At 45.4% G+C, this 23,452-nt stretch overlaps 1 protein-coding gene across 2 annotated transcripts in view; it reads left to right on the top strand.

The window, feature by feature from the left end:
* LOC126456881 (phosphoinositide 3-kinase adapter protein 1) overlaps nucleotides 1-23,452 on the top strand; it is a 474,593-nt gene that overhangs the window by 304,554 nt on the left and 146,587 nt on the right. Inside the window, exon 1 of one of the 2 annotated variants that reach the window (XM_050092704.1) lies at nucleotides 22,748-22,962. The exons of the other annotated variant lie outside the window; for it this stretch is intronic. The gene's annotated coding sequence lies outside the window, so the exon portion shown is untranslated. Of the gene's footprint in view, nucleotides 1-22,747; nucleotides 22,963-23,452 lie in introns of those variants that run through there. 2 annotated transcript variants of the gene reach the window in all.

The following is a 23,452-nucleotide window of genomic DNA, read 5'->3' as shown; positions in this document are numbered from 1 at the left end:
TTTCGACCGAGGATTAAAAACAACGGTGAATGAATGCGTGGCAAAATATAGGAATTTCATTACGTCGTCAAATTTTGGGAAACTTACAGCAGCCTTACAACAAAAAAAGTCCGTTAGTTATTACTACCTCGCATATTCCCATATTTGTCCCGAAACCAAACTGACGTCCTTCGATTTCTGCTTCTATGACTCTTTCTGCTCGTCTGAAAATAATTCGTGTTTGTAGTTATTTTTAAATCACGACTTATTAAACTGAATCACTTTCGGGGTTTACTTTATGGAAGTAATAATTGACAAGAGAGTAATACTTGGTTGTAGCCTATCCCCGACGTTATTCAATCAGTATATTGAGCAAGCAAGAAAGCGAATAAACGAGATACAGTAGTTAACTTAGAAAGGGAATAAAAGTTCAGGGGGAAGAAATAAAATCTTTGGAGTTTGCTGATGACACTGTAATTCCATCGTAGGAAGCAATGGATTTGGGAAGAGCAGTGTTTGGAAAAAGAGGTTATAAGACGAACACCAACAAAAGTAAAATTTGGGTAATGGAATCCAGCCGAATTAAACCAGGCGGAGCGGAGGAAATAGAAGCTGAAGCAGGGGAAACGAGACAATAAAAGGAGTAGGTGAGACTTGCTGTTTGGGCATGAAAACAACTGGTGACGACCAAACTAGAACGGATATAAAATACAGACTGACAATAGCAAGAAAAGCATTTGAGCAAAAGAGGAATTTGTTAACATGTAATATAAATTTAAGTGTTGGAAAGTGTTCTCTGAAGGTATTTGTGTGGAAAGTAGCTCTGTAAGGTGGTGACACGTGGGACCGAGCGAGGTGGCGCAGTGGTTAGACACTGGACTCGCATTCGGGAGGACGGCGGTTTAATCCCGCGTCCGGCCATCCTGATTTAGGTTTTCCGTGATTTCCCTAAATCACTCCAGGCAAATGCCGGGATGGTTCCTTTGAAAGGGCACGGCCGACTTCCTTCCCCTTCCTTGCCTAATCCAATGAGACCGATGACCTCGCTGTCTCGTCTCCTTCCCCAAACAACCCAACCCAACCCAAGTGACACGTGGGGGATGAACGGTTTAGACAAGAAGAGAATAGAAGGTTTTGCCATGTGGTGCTACAGAAGAATGGTGAAGGATGGCCGAGCGGTTCTAGGCGCTTGAGTCCGGAACCGCGCTGCTGCTACGGTCACAGGTTCGAATCCTGCCTCGGGCATGGATGTGTATGATGTGCTTAGGTTAGTTGGGTTTAAGTAGTTCTAAGTCTGGGGGACTGATGACCTCAGATGTTACGTCCCATAGTGCATAGAGCCATATGAACCATTTGAAATGGGTAGATAGGGTAACTAATGAGGAAGTACTGATTCGAAATGGAGAAAAAAGAAATTTACTGTACAACCTGATTAAAAGAAGGGATCGGTTGATACAATAGTTGCCGAGGCATCAAGAAACCGTCAGGTGAGGGATAAAGAAGTGTGTGTGTGTGTGTGTGTGTGTGTGTGTGTGTGTGTAGCGGAGACCAAGCACTGAATACAGTAAGCAGGTTGAAATGGATGTACGTTGCAGTAGTTGTGGTAGTTACGCAAAGATGAAGAATGTTTTCGAGGATAAACAAACACGTAAAGCTGCATGAAACCAGTCTTCGAACTGAAGAACACAACAATGCACCTTTATTTACATTCGCAGTTGAAGAGCGAAGTTTACGTGACTTCCGCTGCCTTCCAGCTTTGCCAGAGTTCTGTGTCTGCGCTGCCGGATGGGGCTGACTATTTAAATTTATTGACGCGAGCGATATCTCGCTGTACGCAGTCGGGAGGTTCTCGGAAAGCAACGGTAAGCGCGCGGGTTCGTTTGTCGGCAGCGCGGTGCGGGTAGTGATTACGTCAGAGGTGCCGCAGCCTTACCAGCGGGCTTGTTGACCACAGGACAGATAGTAGGGGCCTGTTGCGGTCGCAGCTGCAGTGGAGGAAGCGAGCGCCGGCTGCCTTGCGGGACGCGATGTGCTTGGCGCCAAGACGCAACAGTGCCAAGTCTGGACCGACTGCTGATGAACTGGCCGGAAGGGCTCGTTACACGCGAGGCTAGTGAACTGCGCTGCACGGCAATGAGTGCTCGTGTCAACACCCTGGGCCCGGGGCCGTGCGTGCGCGCGCACGAGCAACCGGGGGGCCAACAGCGTCACGGCTCGAAGGTGTCACACCACTGCGCCCGTACTCCATAAGGTGCCAAGGTCAAGTTCAGGATGTAACATCTGCATGTCCATACACCTACCGCAAGCTAACGTGCAGTACGTGGCGGAGGGTGCTTTGCACCAATATTTATACACTACTGGCCATTAAAATTGCTACACCAAGAAGAAATGCAGATGATAAACGAGTATTCATTGGACAAATATATTATACTAGAACTGACATGTGATTACATTTTCACGCAATTTGCGTGCATAGATGCTGAGAAATCAGTACCCAGAACAACCACCTCTGGCCGTAATAACGGCCTTGATACGCCTGGCCATTGAGTCAAACAGAGCTTGGATGGCGTGTTCAGGTACAGCTGCCCATGCAGCTTCAACACGATACCACAGTTCATCAAGAGTAGTGACTGGCATATTGTGACGAGCCAGTTGCTCGGCCACCATTGACCAGACGTTTTCAGTTGGTGAGAGATCTGGAGAATGTGCTGGCCAGGGCAGCACTCGAACATTTTCTGTGTCCACAAAGGCTCGTACAGGACCTGCAAGATGCGGTCGTGCATTATCCTGCTAAAATGTAAGGTTTCGCAGGGATCGAATGAAGGGTAGAGCCACGGGTCGTAAATCAGAAATGTAACGTCCACTGTTCAAAGTGCCGTCAATACGAACAAGAGGTGACCGAGACGTGTAACCAATGGCACGCACCCCTTACACCCCATACCATCACGCCGGGTGATACGCCAGTATGGCTATGACGAATACACGCTTCCAATGTGCGTTCACCGCGATGTCGCCAAACACGGATGCGACCATCATGATGCTGTAAACCGAGCCTGGAATCACCCGAAAAAATGACGTTTTGCCATTCGTGCACCCAGGTTCGTCGTTGAGTACACCATCGCAGGCGTTCCTGTCTGTGATGCAGCGTCAAGGGTAACCGCAGCCATGGTCTCCGAGCTGATAGTCCATGCTGCTACAAACGTCGTCGAACTGTTCGTGCAGATAGTTGTCTTGCAAACGTTCCCAGTTGTTGACTCAGGGATCGTGACGTGGCTGCACGATACGTTACAACCATGCGGATAAGATGCCTGTCATCTCGACTGCTAGTGATAGAAGACCGTTGGGATCCAGCACGGCGTTCCGTATTATCCTCCTGAACCCACCGATTCCATATTCTGCTAACAGTCATTGGACCTCGACAACGCGAGCAGCAATGTCGCGATACGATAAACTGCAATCGCGACAGGCTACAATTCGACCTTTGTCAAAGTCGGAAACGTGATGGTACGCATTTCTCCTCCTCACACGAGGCATCACAACAACGTTTCACCACGCAACGCCGGTCAACTGCTGTTTGTGTGCCGGCCGGGGTAGCCGAACGGTTCTAGGCGCTACAGTCTGGAACCGCACGACCGCTACGGTCGCAGGTTCGAATCCTGCCTCGGGCATGGATGTATGTGATGTCCTTAGGTTAGTTAGTTTTAAGTAGTTCTAAGTTCTAGGGAACTGACGACCTCAGAAGTTAAGTCCCATAGTGCTCAGAGCCAGTTCAGCCATTTGAACCGATTGCACTGGGCGGTGGAGGTGCGAATGGAATAACAAGAGTCCCGATGTGAAGAAATAGTACACCAGTTGCGTAAAAAAAACTTTTTAACGCAGAAAGTGTGCTGTTTTTTCACATCGGTAATCTTAGAAGATAGCTGCTGACAACAATGAACAAAAATCAGAATGACAAGATTGGTCTTCACGGTGGGTGGAGACGTGTGAGGGAAAACGCTGACGTAATCGGCACACGGCGCTACCACCACAAACTGTAGTGATTAGTTTCACCACGCAGTTTTGACACTAAAACTGCTACGTCGCTGGCGTTGGCAGTAATCAAAAAACGGGGAAGTCGATATGAAGTGTCCCGGGCAAATCCGTAATGTGACGAAACCGAACGACGTACCCATCGGACTCCTTTTATTGTGCCACTTCCCTGCTATTATCATCGTTAGCAAAGCGGTTATCGCCAAGCGTGAACGTGCTTCGTTTTCCTTTCAGTTCCTGTTCTGAAGGGGGATAGGAAGGCTGCTAGCTTTTTGATGTACAGAATATCTGATAATAAATCAATGCTTATATATAGAGCTCTAAAACCGACAAAATATATACAGTGTGCAGCCGATATTTTTATAGGCAGCTACTTCGATGTTTTTTTCGTTGTTTTATACGTATATATGTCCGCAGCTCGTGGTCTTGCGGTAGCGTTCGCGCTTCCCGCGCACGGGGTCCCGGGTTTGATTCCCGGCGGGGTCAAGGGTTTTTCCTGCCTCGAGATGACTGGATGTTGTGTGTCTTCATCATCATTCATCCCCTGAGGAAGGCAATGACAAAGCACCTCCACGAGCACCTTGCCTGGTACAGCGGTGCGAGTCTCCCGCATCGTCCCCTACGCTCTTCGGAGTATGGGACGTCATCATCATCATCTTCATACCTATATATATCGATACTTTTTTCGAGATATCGAGACCATAGAATAATTATTTTAAACATCGACATATCGGATTCCCGCTATTTTTTAAAATATCAACAGTACTAACAAGGGAACCTCCCCATCGCACCCCCCCTCAGATTTAGTTATAAGTTGGCACAGGGATAGGCCATGGAAAACTGAACACAGATCAATCGAGAAAACAGGAAGAAGTATGGAACTATGAAAAAAAAAAAAGCAAAATATACAAACTGAGTAGTCCGTGTGCAAGATAAGCCACATCAAGATATGTGTACACTGAGGAGCACCGTGGTCACGTGGTTACCGTGAGCAGCTTCGGAACGGAAGGTCCCTGGTTCAATCCTCCCTCGAATGGTAAACGTGCCAGAGAATGGTGGCAAAAATAAATAGGACGGACGAGCTAGCTATAACAACTACAGTCATCACTGCGCCCGACATCAAACCATTTCCCAGGCCGAAAAGGCTGGCAACCCTGTGGATCCTCGGAATGACAGGCCACGCCATCGTGACGAAGCGGCAGACGGACCACGTCGGCTTCCTGATGGACCTCTGGGAGGAACATAAGGAAGCCCAGCAGCACAGGCGGTACGACGAGAACTTCCAGAACTTCCTCCGGATACCCCTGCAGGCAGCCATCGACGACGTCTTCCCCGGCGGCACGTGAACACCAGCGAGCCTCCCCACAGCACCACAGCGACCTCCAAAGTGCAGTGCAGTGATAAAAGTGAAATAGTACAAATCCAAAAAGAAAGTGAAAGTAGAAGTGCGCCAAAGTGTTTTAAGAAATGCAACAAAAAAGAAAAAGAAAGTGTTTTATCTGTGTGAACACCCTAGGGTGTAGTGTTTCAGTGCTACAACCTCCCAATCACCACCGGAATAACAGGTACAGATGAAAGTGTTCTTTTCCTTCCAAAGTGCCACAAAGTCATAGATGTACTAATAAACCTTTTCACTCATCTCTACTTTCACCTTTCGTCCTTCAACTGTCAGATCTGTCTTTCCATGTAAATAATGTGTGGTGCATGCTTAAACGCCGAACTGAAACTGGACCACCTTTGTTTTCTACCCTCCTTTCATGCCTTAAATGCAATATGCAATTAAATAGATATAACGTAATGTAATCAGTATATAAATAACTATGCTCATTTTTTTAATATGCACATTGCAAGTGAATAACTCTGTGACATCAGATAAATGCAGTCGTGTCATTATTTGCCACAACAAAATTGGACATAACCATATAGCAAAGAAAATGGACTATGCTCAGTAACGAATATAGGAAAAACTTATCGAAATGCTTAAAAAACGAAAAGAATGAAAGGAAAATTAGCAAATGGACAGCATGTCCTACAAAATAAATAAGAGTAACAAAACATGTAATTCACAACCATAGAGATGATTTATTTGTTGTTTCTTTTTTCTCAAATAAATATTTGGTAAAAAAAAAGTGAAAAGTTTTAATTTTTTATTTTCAGACAATTATTAAAGTTCAGGCACTCACACATAATCAACTTCCCTCTCCAAAACTCCAGGACATGTTCAGATTTGCTTGGACACATGCAGGATTTGACGGTCTACACACGGAAAAACTTGAAAACGTTAAAAACCTATGTTTTGACAGAGCACAGGGAAAACTGTGCGACTGTGAAATTGTTGCATTCATTTGTTGCAGTTTATGTGACAAACTCTTATGTTTTCATCACTTTTTTGGGAGTGATTATCACATCCACAAGAAAACCTTAATCGGGCAAGGTAGAAGAATCTTTTTACCCATTCGCCAATTGTGCAAGTTAGGTGGGTCGACAACATATTCCTGTAATGTGACGCACATGCCGTCACCAGTGTCGTATAGAATATTTCAGACGTGTTTTCCTGTGGAGGAATCGGTTGACCTATGAATTTGCGATCAAATGTTTTCGGTTCCTATTGGAGAGGCACGTCCTTTCGTCTACTAATCGCACGGTTTTGCGGTGCGGTCGCAAAACACAGACACTAAACTTATTACAGTGAACATAGACGTCAATGAATGAATGGTCAGATCGTAACTTTGCGAAAATAAAGTAAGTAAAATTTTTATTCGAGGGAGGACTCGAACCAAGGACCTCTCGCTTCGCAGTTACTCACTCTAACCACAGGACCACGGCGCTCTTCAGCTTTCAAACTACTTGATGTTGCATATTTTGCACTTGGACTACTCAGTTTGTATATTTTGCTTATTTTTTCATAGTTCCACACAACTTCCTCCTGTTTTCTCGATTGATCTGTGTTCAGTTTTTCAAGGCCTATCCACTATGTCAATTTATAACTAAATCTGAGGGGGGTGCGATGGGGAGGTTCCCTTGTAAGTAGCACACGAGCAGAACATGATAATACTAATAATAATAATGGGAAGAGAATAGGATCAGAAAATGTGGCTCGAGCATATCTGCACTATTTATGCTGTAGTCATTTTTTGTTAATATTTGTTAGCATGACATGTTTCAGCAGCATGCTACCGACATCTGGTGCATTAAGGTTACATGTACATAAATCTGAAATTTATCCGTGTTGTATGGAATTTATTGAGGCCAGCGACTCTATGATAAATTTCTGAAGTAATTTCTACTGCTTCAGTCAATTTATACCAATATGTATTAGCACGACACGTTTCGGCAGCATGCTGTTATCATCAGGTGCGTAAGGAACATTAATCAGAAGTGTGATGAGGATTATTTGCCGCGTGTTACAGAGAGTTTGTATTCTGAAATTTAACTCTGTACTGAAAGGTTCTTCATTCTGTGGTACATCGTAAGGATGTTGTACGTTTTAAACCATTTCATTAATATCTTCACTTACATTTTTTTATTTTTTTTTATTTTTATTTATTTATTTATTTATTTTTTTGAAATTTGTCTCGTGCACAGACCACAGTTACAAACACGCCGTCATCACTTAACACTATCATATTCAGTTGTTTACCGAAGTGGAGGACAAAGGAGAGGAAGCTTACTCACAGCCAGAAAATGATAGCCTTATGGGCTAAGAAGAAACAGAAGACGCGTGTAACGTATCAAACGAGCAGCCCGTCCTAAGCACACACAGACGGAAATAATAGTAATAATAACCATCTGCACGGAAAGTAACGTAGCATTTGAAGCATTATTTTAATAACAACCATCCGTAATTGCGCGTTTACATGTTTCTTTTAGTTCACAGATATCCGTGATAGTTAGCGAATATTACATTGCAGGACTGCTGCCGATAGAAGCCGAAGCATTCACTTCAAGCAGTAAAGGCGTCTGCAGCTGCGCACTTCACAGCCCATCGTTAGGAGTGACCGATCGGTGCACTGTGTGTTCAGACACACTTGTACTCTGTCTGCCCAGCATTAAAGTGTGATGTTAGTTCCGCCACAGTTCGCCGCCTGTCCTGTTTTACGTCCGACCCTCGGTTAAACTCAGATACATAGCGCACCTTCCTCATTCTACACAAGCACAACACGCTTACTGATACTACAAGCACCGTGCGTGTGTCTGACTAGCTGTCATTCCTCACCAGGTGACGCTGCTATCGCCTGGACGGGTTTATATCGATAGTAGGTCGGCAGTCATAATGTGCTGACTGATCAGCGTATAATCACAGTCTAACATAACAGTCGCGACACTTTGCCTCGATTTTGTTGCGTACAGCGCCAGCAGCGCCCCAAGCGGCTGGTAGGTTGAACTGTGAAAGCGAATAGTGATTGATTATTTTGATTTATACAATGGTTTTTACCATCGGGAGCGTTTGTAGCGCAATGAATTGCAGCAACAACAGGAAGAAGACACCACAGCTGTCTCTTTTTACGTTTCCTAAGGATCCTGAGAGGTATATACCATTATGTTACTAAACTGTATCGTCAGGATTCACTTGCAAACTATATGTGTATAAATGATGAATGTATCGTTTTAGGGGCAGAAAATGGCTTGTTAATAGCAGACGAGAAGACCTTATGAAGAAAGACCCAGTTTACCTGTATAATAATATTAGGTTTTGTCCGCTACATTTCGAAGAAAACCAGTTCATGAACGCAGACAATAACAAACTCATGTGGAATGCAGTACCCACACTGTTTGACATCCCAAATAAGCCACTTCTACTGACGATGAAGAGGAAACTGCCACAAAGATTCGACAGTCAATCTAAAGCTGTAAAACAGTCATATGACACAGAAGCAGCCAGTTCAGCTCTCCATGTATCAGTGCCAGATTCGTGCGAATCGTCACCACAGACGTGCTTTGACGATAAAGTGGTTAGATTAAGTGCAGCTGTTCATGTCTTACAAAAGCGAGTGAAGTGTCAGAATGTGCAGATCGAGCGAAACTATTACGCGACAAGCAAAGTGCCTACAGACAGATTGTTTGAAAATTATTCAAATGTTTGGTTTTTCGTGAAATGTAATGTAATCAGCTCATTATAATGTTTTCAGCATATTTCTGCCACTATTTGGCAGTTGCTTTACCCACTTTGAATAATATAAAGATTAAGGTCGTACTTGTGGCAACAGGCAACAATGACACACACAGTAGGCCTACAGAACGATAAACGAGCTGTCAATCGCTTTTGCATGTAGAGGTACATGTCTGTGCTTCTTACATGCGAATCTGTGTGTTTATATTCTTTTGATATCAACGTGGTAAGCTGCAATTCTGTCCAATGTCACAAGTGTTTCTTCACGAATGTGTTGTAGCTTGCCACTCTATTCATGGTTTTTGTCCATACTTGCGCTTACTTTAGAATCATTAATAGAAACATATATGCCTTCCGATACTAAACAAACTCTTGGAGGCAAGAAAATAACTCGAATAATTCGGAAATTACGTAGGAAATGGATGTAAACAAACATTATGCTTACAACGCGTCTGACGTTCACCTTACCTGCCGCTTGGAGCGCTACTCTCGCTCCATCTGTCAAACGGCAACAACTTTTACAGCAGTGAGTGTTGCGACTGTTATGTTGGACTGTGGTATAATGCAGTCATCAGGGTTGAAACACAAGGTAGATATGGAGAACGATTAGGACGGAAACTTTTCTTGGGCTTGTTTAATTCTAGATGTAAGTTCAAGAATTTAGAGGCAATGTAGTAAGCCGAAACTAGAATCTGAATCCCGCTGGTATGGGATGCGAGTGTTGGAAGACTCCAGTGGAAGAATATGCAGGAGAGACGCTCAGTAGCTGGGTACGAGCTTTTTTTGAAGTTTCGAGAACATACCTTCACCGAGGAGTCAAGCAGTATATTGCTCCCTCCTACGTGTATCTCGCGAAGAGACCATGAGGAAAAAATCAGAGAGATTAGAGCCCACACAGACGCATACCGACAATCTTTCTTTCCACGAACAATACGAGCCTGGAATAGAAGGGAGAACCGATAGAGGCACTCAAAGTACCCTGCGCCACACACCGTCAGGTGGCTAGCGGAGTATGGATGTAGATGTAGATGTAGATGTTGTAGATGTGTGTGCTAGGTTCACAGTACGGGGGGTATATAAGGCTGTGTAGACGTTTCCTGGCGGTGGGAGCGGCAGAAGAAAGTGCGTGAGTGAAAGCGGAAGTGAACGCGTAACGTACACAGTCGAAAGCGGCAACGAGCAGTTATAAGTTACAAGCTGCGCGCGACAAAGTAACAAATAGAAGAACGATAATTGTAGCTCGGGGTCCGCGTAAAACAATATGGGCGCCTGGTATGCCTGGATCAAAACACTTTTTTTCCATTTCCGCAAACTACTTTCCTTGTTGTAAAACATGAAAATGAACATCGTTACCTATATTACGAAAACGGTATTAAATGTTTTACTGTTTGGTTCCAGACACACTTGCGAATAATCTTACTGTACCTTTGACTGTATAGTCATTGTACATTATGTTTTTGTGACTTTTCGTCATAGAGAATGTTATCTGCAAAGGCACGAAGGGTTGTCGTTACAAAATATGAACTTACAGATGTCTGTATTTTGAAAATGAAATTTGCGGCTGTACTGTGAAACACTTTCTGTGGTCACTGGGTTATAATGTATTCTGTCGTGTACGCACGTTGGTTGGTAGACTGCAATTGCTCCGAAAATCACAGAAAAAGCATAAGTTTCATTTTCGCAGTAACTAAAATATTACTTCCTTACATACATGCCGAGTTGCCTTTGCTTCCAAAACGAAAGATACACATGTGCCAAAGTTACACCGGTATGAAAACATAAACTGTGACATACATTTTCGTACAAAAAACGGTACAAGTTGATGAGTTATTTCAAAATACGATTTTCGTTTGACACATACTTCAATTAAGATACGAGCCTGTAAATTACCGAAAGTCGTGTAGAAATAATGAGCCCCACTGCCAAAGTCGAAAGACGCTTAGCAGCCGGCCGCGGTGGCCGTGCGGTTCTAGGCGCTGCAGTCCGGAACCGCGGGACTGCTGCGGTCGCAGGTTCGAATCCTGCATCGGGCATGGATGTGTGTGATGTCCTTAGGTTAGTTAGGTTCTACGTTCTAGGGGACTGATGACCTAAGATGTTAAGTCCCATAGAGCTCAGAGCCATTTGAAAGACGCTTAAGTTCGCAAAAAAGGCGTACCATTAGGAATCAGGCATCGACAAGTTCGATGCTAGTCACTCAGCATCAGTTCTTTTGTCTGTTGTGAGAAGGGAATGAGCTGAGGTTGGGAAAAATATACGAATGAGGATTATTTTTTATTAGTTTCATGCTGTCTGGTACTCATTGCGAGGGACAAAGCTACAAAGAATGTTCGTAAAGTCGGTGCGCAATATTACGGAAAGGATTTTCCCGTTTGAAGATGTGCTATAAGTGAGGCTCGAATTTTGTGTTTGGATGTGGCTTATGGCTCGTGTCTGAGGAGTCTCTTACAGACACGTGCGTAGTGAACATGGCAGCGCGTCGTGAGTTAACCGTGTTTCTATGTGGGATGATGACCGATGCAAAACGCGCAGTCCTATCTTACTGGACATCACACAAGAATTTGAGAATCCGAGGTCAACAGTGCCTAGGTTGCAGACACATCAAAATAAGTTTTGCATCACTTCGGTTCCGAGAGTTCCGGAACCTGTACAGAAAATTGGAATAGAGATCAACATAAACATCATTTCCGCCCTTTTTATTGCTCATGAAAACCACACATTGCACGTTGTACCACCATAAAGCGACACCTTCAGAGATGTTGGTCCAGACTGCTGTGCTCACCGGTATGTCAAGTACCCAGGAGCACGTCCTCTTGCATTATGCATGCCTGTATTCGTCGTGGCATACTATCCACAAGTTCATCAAGGCACTGTTGGTCCAGATTGTCCCACTCCTCAACGGCGATTCCGCGTAGATCTCTCAGTGGTTGGTGGGTCACGTCGTCCATAAACAGCGCTTTTCAATCTATCCCAGGCATGTTCGACACGGTTTATGTCTAGAGAACATGTTGACCACTCTAGTCGAGCGATGTCGTTATCCTGAAGGAAGTCATTCACAAGATGTGCACAACAGGGATGCGAATTTTCGTCCATGAAGACGAATGCCTCGCTAATATGCTGCCGATGGGGTTTGCACTATCGGTCGGAGGATGGCATTCAGGTATCTTTCAGCCGTTACGGCGCCTTCCATGACCACCAGCGGCGTACATCGGCCCCACACAATGCCACCCCAAAACAGCAGGGAACCTCCACCTTGCTGGAGAGTGTGTCTAAGGCGTTCAGCCTGGCCGAGTTGCCTCCAAACACGTCTCCAACGATTGTCTGATTAAAGGCATGTGCGACACTCATAGGTGAAGAGAATGCGATGCCAATCCTGAGCGGTCCATTTGGCATGTTGTTGGGCCCATCTGTACTGCGCTGCATGATGTCGTGGTTGTAAAGATGGACCTCGCCATGGACGTCGGGAGTGAAGTTCCACATCATCCAGCCTATTGCGTACAGTTTGAGTCGTAACACAACGTCCTGTGGCTGCACGAAAAGCATTATTCAACAGGGTGGCGTTGCTGTCCGGGTTCCTCCCAACCATAATACGTAGGTATCGGTCATCCACTGCATTAGTAGCCCTTGGGCGGCCTGAGTGAGGCATGTCATCGACAGTTCCTGTCTCTCTGTATCTCCTCCACGTCCTAACAATAACGCTTTGGTTCACTCCGTGACGCCTGGGCCCTTCCCTTGTTGAGAGTCCTTCCTGGCACAAAGTAATAATGCGGACGCGATCGAGCCGCGATATTGACCGTCTAGGCATGGTTGAACTACAGACAACACGACCCGTGTACCTCTTTCCTGGTGGAATGACTGGAACTGATCGGCTGTCAAACCCGCTCCATCTAAAAGGCGCTGCTCATGCGTGGTTGTTTACGTCTCTGGGCGGGTTTAGTGACATCTCTGAACAGTCAAACGAACTGTGTCTGTGATACTACAGGATGTTACAAAAAGGTACGGCCAAACTTTCAGGAAACATTCCTCACACACAAATAAAGAAAAGATGTTATGTGGACATGTGTCCGGAAACGCTTAATTTCCATGTTAAAGCTCATTTTAGTTTCGTCAGTATATACTGTACTTCCTCGAGTCACCGCCAAGATTTCATACCGGATACTCTACCTGTGCTGCTAGAACATGTGCCTTTACAAGTACGACACAACATGTGGTTCATGCACGATGGAGCTCCTGCACATTTCAGTCGAAGTGTTCGTACGCTTCTCAACAACAGATTCGGTGACCGATGGATTGGTAGACGCGGACCAATTCCATGGCCTCCACGCTCTTCTGACCTCAACCCTCTTGACCTTCATTTATGGGGGCATTTGAAAGCTCTTGTCTACGCAACCCCGGTACCAAATGTAGAGACTCTTCGTGCTCGTATTGTGGGCGGCTGTGATACAATAGGCCATTCTCCAGGGCTGCATCAGCGCATCAGGGATTCCATGCGACGGAGGGTGGATGCATGTATCCTCGCTAACGGAGGACATTTTGAACATTTCCTGTAACAAAGTGTTTGAAGTCACGCTGGTACGTTCTGTTGCTGTGTGTTTCCATTCCATGATTAATGTGATGTGAAGAGAAGTAATAAAATGAGCTCTGACATGGAAAGTAAGCGTTTCCGGACACATGTCCACATAACATATTTTCTTTCTTTGTGTGTGAGGAATGTTTCCTGAAAGTTTGGCCGTACCTTTTTGTAAAACCCTGTATACTGACTCTGTGACAGTATCGCGTTGTCATTTTTCCGTAAGGCAGTGCTTGACCACACGTGGCACGTCTCTATGGATTGGTTGCTTTATGTTGAGGTATTCCCTTGATCAGCAAGATCCCCATAATTTTCCCAAAAAGAACATGTGTGGGATTACCTCGCACATCAATTCCGTCCCAGTGCCAGGCAGCTACCCGTGATACCAAGGAACTGTTACTGGTTTCACTGTGACGCAAAGAAATTCCTTTCAGTGAAACTATTGCCCAGGATTGAGTCCACGGACGTATGAGATGATCGTTTTGAGCGCGTTTATCGTGACGTTTGGCCTTATATGCACTGCCCTTTGGCTTTCTGTTGGGAAGAATCGTTTGTAGCCATTGTGGAGGTAGTGTCTCACATACAGCTTACGGCATTACTCGCTTTCTAAGCTCATAGGAGTATGGCCACCCAGTAAGGCAGTAGGTTCAAACTGACCTTCGCGCTGATAGCTGCTTTGTTTTCACAGTGAGCACACATCGAGGTTCACGCCCTCTACGATTCGCTCACGCAACACGCGTCGCAACGGGCGCCAAGCCAGGCAACGTAACGTCGCTTCTGGCCGTGGCAACACGCGGGCACCAAGGACGAATTTTCGCTGGGACGCAGTTTGCTCCGTCTTTCGTGCCACCTCACCGTTGATAAGACTTCACGGTCGCATTAATCGAGGAACGCGATAGTCCGAGGGGAGCGGAGAACACGAGAAGAACGCGAGGTATGTTGGAATAACACTCTCATCCCGGACGGCAAAAAAGCAGGAGGGAAGCGGAGCCGGCAGAACCGCAGCAGCGGCGGCTACGGCGGTGTTTCTCAGAGGAGAGCCGTGTTTACATGTTGCAGGGGGGCTACTGCCTGGAAAACTGGCCTGCTGTGTGTGTTTTTTACAAGCCATCAGTCTTTCCGTTGGTTCACTCCATCTCTCCCTACATTGCGCTAATCCTTTTCATTTTTACTAACCAGCACACCCAACATCGTCCGTAACCTGCTTCGCATAGGCTATTTCCATTTTTATTCCTACTGCTGCTACGGTCGCAGGTTCGAATCCTGCCTCGGGCATGGATGTGTGTGATGTCCTTAGGTTAGTTAGGTTTAAGTAGTTCTAAGTTCTAGGGGACTGATGACCACAGCTGTTAAGTCCCATAGTGCTCAGAGCCATTTGAACCATTTTATTCCTACTGTATTCCGTTTATAGTTCCATGTAGCAGCAAATTAGATATTAACGCATACTGTAGTTTGCTTCTACGTCCACACCAGCGTACATACTCTGCACACCGCCATATGGTGCGTGGCGGAGGGTATATTGTACCACTGTTCGCCATTCCCTTTCCTGTTCCACTCGCAAATGAAACGAGGGAAAAATCACTACCTGTATACCTCCACACGAGTCCTAATTTATCTTGTCTCGTCTTCGCTTTGTAAGTAGGCTGTTTAGGTTCTTATATTGGTAACGCCACCGCCACGTAGCGCTCTGTATGAAAATCACTGACTGTGCTGTGTGCAGTCTCTGGCTGGTTGGCATTGTTGTAATACTCGCCATTGTAGTGTTGGGCAGCTGAATGTTAACAGCGCGTAGCGTGGCGCAGTTGGAGGTGAGCCGCCAGCAGTGGTGGATGTGGGGAGAGAGATGGCGGAGTTTTCAGAGCTGATGATCTGGACGTGTGTCCATCAGAGACAGTAAATTTGTAAGACTGGATGTCATGAACTGATACATATGTTATGACTTTTAAACACTATTAAGTTAAATACATTGTTTATTCTCTATCAAAATCTTTCATTTGCTAACTATGCCTATCAGTAGTTAGTGCCTTCAGCAGTTTGAATCTTGTATTTAGCTGGCAGTAGTGGCGCTCGCTGTATTGCAGTAGTTCGAGTAACGGAGATTTTTGTGAGGTAAGTGATTCATGAAAGGTATAGATTAATGTTAGTGAGGGCCATTTTTTTGTAGAGATTATTGAAAGTCAGATTGCGTTGCGCTAAAAATATTGTGTGTCAGTTTAGTGTTGATCAGAATAGGCAAAGAGCGAAATGTCTGAGTACGTTCAGTTTTGCTCAGCTGTTTGAAAATCAAATAATGTAAGAGGTTTATCAGCCCAGTAATTCATTAATTTTTCTAAGGGGACGTTTCAGCTTTCCTTACGCGAAATGTACTTTGGCGGCAGTAAATCCCTTTGCAGGCAGCCGCATTCTCTGAATTTTCTCAGTAGTGTTTCGCGAAAAGTACGTTGCCATCTCTCGACGGATTTGAGTTCATGAACCACCATCGTAATACTCGTGTACTGATGGAACCTATCGGTAAAAAATGTAGCAGCAATCCTGTGAATTGCGTCGATGTCTTTCTTGGAACCGACTCTGAGGGGATCCCAAACACTCAAGCAGTTCTCAAGAATGGGTCGCACTACTGCTCTGTAAGTGGTCTACTTTACAGATGAGGTACGCTTTCCTACAATCCTCCCAATAAACAGAAGACGACCATTAGCGTTCACTACTACCGCCTTTACGTGCACCTTCTATTCACATGGGTTTGCAACGTTGCGTCTAGATATTTAATCGATGTGACTGTGTCAAGCAGAAGACCATCAACACACTATTCGAACATTAGAGAATTGATTTCTTGTTAAAAATGTGTGTGAGTTCCCAAGGGACCAAACTGCTGAGTTTTTCGGTCCCTAGACATAAAGCACTCCGTCTTCAGGCCACAAGTAGCCCATAGGGACCATCCGACCGCCGTGTCATCCTCAGTGGAGGATGCGGATAGGAGGGGCGTGTCGTCAGCACACCGCTCTCCCGGTCGTTATGATGGTTTTCTTTGACCGGAGCCGCTACTATTCGGTCGAGTAGCTCATCTAGTGGCATCACTAGGCTGAGTGCACCCCGAAAAATGGCAACAGCGCATGGCGGCCCGGATGGTCACCCATCCAAGTGCCGGCAATGCCCGACAGTGCTTAACTTCGGTGATCTGACGGGAACCGGTGCAGCACTGTTGCAAGGCCGTTGCCCCCCTAGACTTACACACTACTTAAACTAACTTATGCTAAGAACAACACACACACCCATGCCCGAGGGATGACTCGAACCTCCGACGGGAAGGGCCGCGCAATCCATGTCATGGCGCCTTAAACCGCACGGCCACTCCGCGCGGCAATTTTTTTATTTTCTACTCATCTGCATTAACCCTTAAATCACGAGGTGGGGTCTCTGGGACCCCTATGTTTAAACCGAGATTTAAGGCAAAAATCATTTGAAATTTTTAATGTGTGCTATATAAATTTATTTTTACAATTATTTAAGTGTTGTTTAAATGCTTCTAGTTTATTTTATTGCACTAGACAAAGCCTGCAGCATTTTACTGTTTATCACAAAAAAGAACATAATTTAGTGTGGTTCTTTTAAATATTACACATAAATAGACTGTTAAAGTACTGAATTTTACATTCTTAAAAATTTTGCAATCTCTGTAGCAAATAAATTTCCAAATAAAACTAAATTCCACGGTTAAAATTCCGCCCGATAGGTACAAAAAGGAAGTCTGCCAAATTGACATTCATTGCTGGGAACTACATTTTTATCACCACTCAGAACACATTCGATTTTAACAGACATTTTAAGTATTTCATTAAAGAAACGGACAGATCCCCATCACAACTTTACTAAAGTTCTTCCTCTCAATGATATTCTTGTTCGATAGCAGAACTGTGATCACTGGCTAATGCAAAATCGTCTTTTTTGTTTATTTCTTGATCTATATCACTGAAACCTTCTTCCACAGACCGACTAACAATTTCATCAAACTCGGGAAAGTTAAAAATGACACATTTGTGCCAACACATTTTGAGCTATACGGTACTGCACTGAAGAAAACAGGTACGAGGCGCGGCCTAGGGGACTCCAAAACCTATCAATAACACATGTCAACATAAACACAGAAGGCGATAACACAACCGACAACAAAATATCGTAGGTATGAATGCATGGCTTCGCGGCGATATGAATTAATAAAATTTTCTAGGGCTTCCAGCCGCGTCAGGTGGTTAAAATCCCACGAGCTGTCGACTGAGCTCTCTTCAGTCATTGTCAAGTGGTAAGAATGACTGCTGTGTCGCCGTGGCCGCGTCGTTATATAGCAGCACTGCTGGCTGTGACGTCACTGGTGCTCTCTTCCTCGCCATATATGATAATGTTTTCATCCCGCGTCCGTCGCGCCCGTTTTAACCTCGCTATGGCCGGGTCCTAGGCTATGCTGAGCTGCAAACCGCCGTCCTCGTTGATGGTGTATGGTTCAAATGGTTCTTAGCACTATGGGACTTACCATCTATGGTCATCAGTCCCCTTGAACTACTTAAACCTAACTAACCTAAGGACATCACACACATCCATGCCCGAGCCAGGATTCGAACCTGCGACCGTAGCATTTTTGGTGTATCAGAGGTTTTTATTTCAATAGCTTCTTTTATGACGCTATCCCAAAATCCCTTCATCATCATAATGGCAGATGTTTCGTCGAATAGAATTCGGTGTCCATTTTCAAAGGCGTGTTCTGCCACGGCTGATTTTTCTGGATAACGTAGGCGTAAGCACCTCTAGTGTTCCGTCCGGCGTTGCTCCACAGTGCTTACTGTTTGGCCGACGTAGTAACAGCCACACTGACATGGTATCTTGTACACTCCAGGCGTTCTAAGCCCTAGATCGTCCTTCACAGGCCTCATGAGCTGTCGAATTTTTGCTGGGGGCCTGAACACCGATAAAATGTTATATCTCTCCAGGAGCCGGCTAATCTTTCCCGACACTGTACCACAGACAGGCAAAAACACAAGTTTCTTGCTTTCTTCTTCGGTGGTGTTCTCTTCTCTGTTGGTGTGTTTCTTGCGTGTCACACCAGTTATAGCCTGTGACACCTGTCCGGGGCTGTACCCGTTTTCCCGGACGGTGGCTCAGTTCTAGTGGCAGACTTTCTGCGTCTGAGACCAAAAGTCTTACGGGAAAACGGGTACACACTCTGGATGTCGCAGTCTAAAGAGCGCTTCATCTGTCCCGTACTCTTAATTAATTCTGTAGTTTTTGGAACACTAATTCTATAAATTAAGTTGTTCAGAAATAAAAATAGTTCTTATTGCCCATATAGTGTATTTACCTTCAGAAATTCCCCCTTCAGTGCTTTATCCATCGCTTCACACGTTTCTGGAATTATTTGTGGTTAATGTGCCTTGTCGTATCCGAGTGCTACAACTGCACATACAGCATTTATCAAGTGAGAATTCTACTTTTAATATGAGAAGCCTCGTAACTAAACAAATACTGAAATTCACTCTCATCCGTTCGTAAGCAATTTGTATAAAACTTGACGTCCTCCACTTGCAGCTCTCGTAACAAATTTTCCTGAATGTTTTTGGTATCTCGAAGTAACACCCAAGGCTTCATCCAAGTATGTTTCCTTTTTTTCCGCCGCTTTTATTCCAAATGCACACACAATGAAATCGTGGTACAAGCAGCTGCAGCGCATTACAACAAGTAGTTGTGAGCCATCTTGAAATTTGATGAAAATATGACGAAAGTCTAGCACCCGTTTTAAGAGCCACGCCAAAGATCTACATTTATACTCCGCAAGCCACCCAACGGTGTGTGGCGGAGGGCACTTTACGTGCCACTGTCATTACCTCCCTTTCCTGTTGCAGTCGCGTATGGCTCGCGGGAAGAACGACTGCCGGAAAGCCTCCGTGCGCGCTCGAATCTCTCTAATTTTACATTCGTGATCTCCTCGGGATGTATAAATAGGGGGAAGCAATATATTCGATACCTCATCCAGAAACGCACCGTCTCGAAACCTGGACAGCAAGCTACACCGCGATCCAGAGCGCCTCTCTTGCAGAGTCTGCCACTTGAGTTTGCTAAACATCTCCGTAACGCTATCACGCTTACCAAATAACCCTGTGACGAAACGCACCGCTCTTCTTTGGATCTTCTCTATCTCCTCTGTCAACCCGACCTGGTACGCATCCCACACTGATGAGCAATACTCAAGTATAGGTCGAACGAGTGTTTTGTAAGCCACCTCCTTTGTTGATGGACTACATTTTCTAAGGACTCTCCCAATGAATCTCAACCTGGCACCCGCCTTACCAACAATTAATTTTATATGATAATTCCACTTCAAATCGTTCCGCACGCATACTCCCAGATATTTTACAGAAGTAACTGGATCCAGTGTTTGTTCCCTCTATCATATAATCATACAATAAAAGATCCTTCTTTCTATTTATTCGCAATACATTACATTTGTCTCTGTTAAGGGTCAGTTGCCACTCCCTGCACCAAGTGCCTATCCGCTGCAGATCTTCCTGCATTTCGCTGCAATTTTCTAATGCTGCAACTTTGTATACTACAGCATCATCCACGAAAAGCGGCATGGAACTTCCGACACTATCTACTAGGTCATTTATATATATTGTGAAAAGCAATGGTCCCATAACACTCCACTGTGGCACGTCAGAGGTTACTTTAACGTCTGTAGACGTCTCTCCATTGAGAACAACATCTGAGGTGTGGGGTTGATCTGTTATTTCGCGCAACGGATTAATCTGAGATGTACACTTTACCCTGTGGCTCCTGCAAGATGCAATTTCCACCCCCACACTACTACAGAAGTCAGGCAGACGCTCCTAACGTTCTAAAGAGAACTGCCTGAAAAACTTTCAGCAATAAATATCTTCTGGAGTCGTCCGCTGTAAGGAAATGACACAAAAATTCACAAAATTTCTTACGTTACTAGTGGGATACTTGGGTACTGGAGTAGTGCTAAGTAGTGTAAGAAAAACATGAAACTAACGAAAGTTATTATTTATTTTGCAAAAATTCTGAGAAATCACAATGGCACTTATAGTTATGAATTGAACAAGTTATATCTTGGTTCTTTTCGGAATGTGAAGTTACCTCTCAAGGATAGGATTCGCTAATGAAGTTTCTATACAAAGTGTAAGATGGTTGTTGACTTGGCAGAATGGCTGAGGGGCACGCCTACTCAACTTGAATAATTATCCTTTAGAATGTTGCTAGGTACGGTCGAGGCTGTCGTGTGTGAAATGCAGTGAAGTGTACTGTTGTGGAGGAAACATGGGGCTCGCAATAGCTGTAGCGCACAATACCGTAAGCTGCTATGACTGCTGTCTGCGCTGCCCACTGCTGACAAAATAAGATAACTCTCGATCTATCTGGATTGACCTTCGCCAATCAAACTCTCCCTATGCCTTGATGAAGTCAAGGATTCCTATTCGCCCCTAGTCTAACTATTGGCGTGGTACACCGGTCAGATAACCAGTCCACCGCTATGCCACTCAAAATTCGCTCGCAGGCGTTTAACTACAACTCTGTCCGTTCACACCGCACAATAAGTGTTTCGGCCAACACAGTGAACAACGCTTAATCGCAAGGACTCGATATAGAGTAGCACTTCGATTCACTCTCGACAGAGGTGCCCTCCCAGTGAAGTACTGAGGAGAGACTTGTTCGTCGCTCCAAGAGCGACAACGGAACGGCGCCTCTTCACGCCAGACATGAAGGGGTATATCTTTCGGTCTCTTCCATTATTCCTTCAGCTCAAGGAGTCAGAAATATCGTCTGCCAATCAGCATTGCTCTTCTAAAACGGGAGAATGACATTTCGTTTAAGGCGACCAATCTGGAAACCTGTAGCACTGGCGTTTGGCGTTTGCTGTCTCCCTGTGAAAATCTCTGAAATTGCTATGTGTAAAGAATGTGTAGGCTGGCTGCTCCCACACAATGTTGCGGAATTTGCTTTTAAGCCGAACACAGGGTCATTCCCCGTTTTCACTCGGGTCCACACTGTCCACTCCACGGGTGGTCACAGGCCGACATAGGCTGGGTCGTCCTCTGAAGGGACCGGCGTCCCAGTGTGTGGTCTACCTCTCTCGAACTAAAAGCTCCTGTGACAGTCGTGTCTGGAATGTATGTGTGTACGCCAGCCTCGAGTATTTCAACCACGGTGCGCTTACTTGTTATCTGTATATCGTTTACATGAATTCATACAACATTGACTTTATCTTATCGAGTTTGGGTATGAATGAAGCGTCTTGATGTGCGGAATATGATTGTGAGGGTGGAATGTGTAAGCAATGAAGGTCAGGAGACCACGACGTCTTACAAACATGCTGTGTTCCGTTTGCTGAAAACTCTTCAATCCAGCCACACAGCTGGTCTGATACTCCGTAGGCTCTTACTTTGTTTATCAGGCGACAGTGTGGAACTGTATCGAACACCTTCTGGAAGTCAAGGAAAATAGCATCTATCTGGGAGCCTGTATCTAATATTTTCTGGGTCTCATGAAGAAAGATCTTTGTCGAAGAAATCTGACGAATATTTGATCGTATTTCTCCGTCAAAGAAATGTGATGGTGTAATATCACGTAGGAAAGGAATGAAGCGAGCAGAAGAACGGGTGGTATTATTTGCGCAGCCTGAGAGGCCAGCTGGCAGAGAATTCCGCAGCGCCGGCGCGCGCTGCGGTGTAGGCAGGAAGCCGCATTGCGTCAACAGCAGCGGCAGCTGACAAAGAAGGAACGAGTCGGCGCGGCCGGATGAGCAGCGGGAAGGCGTCAGCGGCCGGCCGCCGCGTCTTCTGATGTGTGAGGGTTGCGGCTGCTGGGGAGGAGGGCGGCGTTATCAGGGGTCGCCGCTTCCGGCCGCGTCTCCTCCACTGCCGGGCCGGGCCGCCCAGTAGCTCCGCAGCCGCCGTCCAGGCATCACCCCTTCTGTCGCCGATGCTATCGTAGCGAGAACCCCGGCGTCTGAACCGAGCGCGCTTAGCAGCGGCTTCGCCTCTGCCAGTATCCACCTGTTGCTATCGCGGCAGTCGGCGGAGGAAGTCGTGCTGTGGCGGCCATGTGTCTGCCTTGTTTACGTCATCGAGGCACTGGCCGGCGCGAGTGTTGTTTCGCCTTGCGTCGCGACCTGCTCGGTTCGCGTGTGCCGCGCACTGAGTCACCACCGCTCTGACATTGCACGCTGGTCTACTCCGTAAGAAGGCGCTTCGTGGCTCCCCGACCCGAGGTGAGTCACGCACGTGAATCAACAGAGCTGTGTGCTTCACTTCGCTCACGGTCAGTTGTAGTCTTGCGCATAATAGTTCGTGACTGGGAACTTTCAGTTTAGTTCGCGGTTCCGTCGCGAACTAGGTCGCTCTTTTAGTTCGTTAGCTCCCATCTCGATTTCCAGAAAGACCGTTCGCTCGCTTTGCTACCGCTACTGCACACGCTCTTTTTTCGTTATGCTAGTCTTTTAAATAATGACCAGTGTTGACAGTGCCTGTATTATTACAGTAATTAGACTTCGAAAGGGCAAATAAATCAGTTATTTACACAAATGGGTAAAATGGGGTAGTCAACTACTTTACATACAGTGCAGTCGTAGTACTTTAATTTTAAAATGCATTTATTTATTAGTTCATTGTAGGAATATTACTTACAGAATATACTAAATGCGTTTTTATGTGAATAAAAATACACTTTCATAAATAATCGACTTTTTTAAAGTTTTGGAA

The sequence above is a fragment of the Schistocerca serialis genome, chromosome 2, assembly GCF_023864345.2.
Source record: "Schistocerca serialis cubense isolate TAMUIC-IGC-003099 chromosome 2, iqSchSeri2.2, whole genome shotgun sequence".
NCBI lineage: Eukaryota > Metazoa > Arthropoda > Insecta > Orthoptera > Acrididae > Schistocerca > Schistocerca serialis.
The sequence above is the reverse complement of the archived record's forward strand: the minus strand, read 5'-3'. Positions and strand labels throughout refer to the sequence as shown.